The sequence below is a fragment of the Raphanus sativus genome, chromosome 9, assembly GCF_000801105.2.
Source record: "Raphanus sativus cultivar WK10039 chromosome 9, ASM80110v3, whole genome shotgun sequence".
NCBI classification, from domain to species: Eukaryota; Viridiplantae; Streptophyta; class Magnoliopsida; order Brassicales; family Brassicaceae; genus Raphanus; species Raphanus sativus.
In genome coordinates, this window is record NC_079519.1 from 17159914 (window position 1) to 17162851 (window position 2938).

The following is a 2938-nucleotide window of genomic DNA, read 5'->3' on the forward strand; positions in this document are numbered from 1 at the left end:
TCGATCGACACTACTCCGCGAAGCATGGTCGCGATTGTTATTCTCACGCAGGGCGAGAATGGAAACCTGTATGACCAAGATGGTCATCTGCGTAATGCAACATGTCAGAAACTAGATGCACAGGGAAACATAATCCCTGAACCTGAAGCTGAGGCTACAGGAGAAGCTCAAACACGATCGTTGGCAGACTATAACCGTCCAGACGAGTACTACACCAACAGATCAGCTATTCGACTTCCAGAGATTCAGAAGCCGAACTTCGAGCTCAAGCCTCAGTACTACTCTCTCGTGTCTCAGATACCTTATTCTGGGCAATCACACGAGCATCCTATGGACCATCTGGAGAGGTTCGAGGATCTTATCGCTGCTATTCGTATGGATGGAGTCCCCGAGGACTACCTACTCTGCAAGCTCTTCAAATACTCACTGATTGGAGAAGCTTCGCACTGGCTCAAGCAGCTACCTACAGGATCACTGACATCAAAAACGCCTTCCTGCGTAATTTCTTTGATGAGGCACGCGCTGAAGACTTAAGAAGCAAAATCGCCACTTTCGCGCAGAAGCCTAGTGAGACTTTTAAAGACGCGTGGATCAGATTCAAGTTCTTCCAGCGAGACTGTCCACACCATGGATTCAATGAAGTGCAGCTGTTAAGCACTTTCTACAGAGGTATCGCCTTAAGGTATCAGATGGCTCTCGATACTGCTAGTGAGGGGAACTTCAACACTAGGAATCCAATAGAGGCTGTGAGACTTATTGAGAACCTAGCCAACAGCAGCAGCAGCACCAAAAACACTGACTCTGACAAGAAGAAATCGGTTGCAGCCATCGGTGAAGACCAGATGAATGAAGTCAGAGCCAAGATAGATGCTTTACATGCATTTCTGGGGCAGCCAGTTTGCTCAGCTGAAGAAGGAGAGGCTAGAGAGGATGATACAGAGGAAGATGTGAACTACATTGGAGGTACTGGATTTCAGAGATATGGAAACCAGAGTGGAAACAAAATTTTTTTGGCAGTGGTCAGAAGAGTAACTACAACCAGAGTTCACAGTATCAGAAACCCTTCACCAACACAAGGAACTACGGCAACTCAGCTTACCAAAACCCACCGCCACCCACCCAGGAGAGTAAGTTTGATGCCATGATTGATAGAGTTCTGGAAGGTCAGCAGAAGCTTACAGTAGACTTCAATGGGAAGATTGATTCTGTCTTCAACAATCTGACCACGAGGATAGACACCATCTGCACTCAAGTTAAGAAACTTGAGACACAGATTGTCCAGACTGAAGACTCTATCAGAGGATTGGAACTTCTAAGGAAGTAGGGGAAGGAAATAGGAAACACCACGTCAATGCTATCATAGATGATGATTTCTGGCAAGTGGTGAAACAGGAGAAGCTACAAGAAGGAGACTTTGAAGTGAAAGTTCACTAAGTCTCGGTGGATCGCAATGGTGTCGATCGATACCAACTAGTCCACATCGATCGACATCGACGATGTCTTTTCCGGATACGCTTGCAGATTGCAACGCGGTTAGGATATTGACACATGCTGAATTCACGGCTTCTCATCCATACCCACCCACCCACACCTACGAAGATATCGACCGACGAGACGAGCCACTCATCGATCGACACAACGAAGAGAACCGTATCGATCGACCCTATTCTCCACCTATCGATCGACACGCACCTCTCACATACCGAGTGCAACTACCATCGATAGACAGCAACCAATCAATGCACTCAGACCCACACCGAAACCACAAGCTACCCCTACCGACATAACTGGTAACCTTTCAGACACTACACCTGCATCAGAGGAAACTGAAGGAAGAAGGTTAAGGAGTCGGAAGGAGAAGATTCCTAAGAACCTTAAGAGGGAAGCTAATGAAAAGGAGATTGATGGTTTCACTAAGAGAGTTATCGGAATTCCACCAGAGAAACCTTTTGAGGAGGTTTATTTCACAAAGAGATTGTGGATGTTCTTCAGAGAAACAAGGGAGACTGAAACTGACATTAGGAGAAGGTTTGACAACGTCAGAGAAGAGATGAGGAAAAGGATTACTTTGCTAAAGAAGAGTGATCCTGGGAAGTTTGCAATACCCTGTGTGGTACAAGGGATTGAATTTCCTCATGCACTATGTGACACTGGTTCATCAGTCAGCATCTTACCAAAGGTCATGGCAGACCATCTGGGCCTGCAAGTAGAGCCTTCACCACAGATCTTTACTTTCGTGGATTACTCTCAGAGAAACTCTGGAGGCTTCATCAAAGACCTAGAGGTACACATTGGTGATGCTATCGTCCCTGTGGATTTTCATGTCCTAGACATCAAGCTAAATTGGAACTCTTCCCTCTTACTTGGAAGAGCATTTATGGCTACAGTAGGAGCCATATGTGACATGAACACCAACAGGATGTGCTTGACTATGATAGATCCAGATATCCACTACGACCCTGTCAAGCTTGGCAAACCACCAGCCAAATTAGTGGTAAAGGAAGATGATACTGGTATCATCGCAGTTTGTCATTGTGAAGTCGAGTACGAGACAGAGTACTCGGGATCGATCGACAGTACTTTGACGTCATCGATCGACACTTGCAAGTCAGAGGAGATCGACAACAACTATGGATCATCGATCGACAGAGACCCACCAGATGATCAACTCGATCTACCAGATCATTGCTACCCGAATTTCGACATCCCACCCAACCGAAAGGAAGATGATTACTCAGTAAGGAGTTGGGAGGATAGCGGATTTCATGAGAGTTTTGCAGTAGACATAGCCACCTCTTCCCACAGTGGAGACCACAGTGAAGAATATGATGAAGACTATTGGGAAGAGAGAGCTTGGGAAAATTACTTGGAGAATGACAGATTTGCATTTCGATTCCCACAATCGATCGACATCAAACGCCCACCATCGATCGATTAT

At 46.0% G+C, this 2938-nt stretch overlaps 1 non-coding gene across 1 annotated transcript; it reads right to left on the reverse strand.

Moving 5' to 3' along the window:
- Window positions 1-526: 526 nt before the first annotated feature.
- LOC130500515 (small nucleolar RNA R71) lies at window positions 527-634 on the reverse strand. Its single transcript, XR_008939136.1, has one exon. It is a non-coding gene; the product is annotated as a small nucleolar RNA R71 (small nucleolar RNA).
- Window positions 635-2938: the final 2304 nt, after the last annotated feature.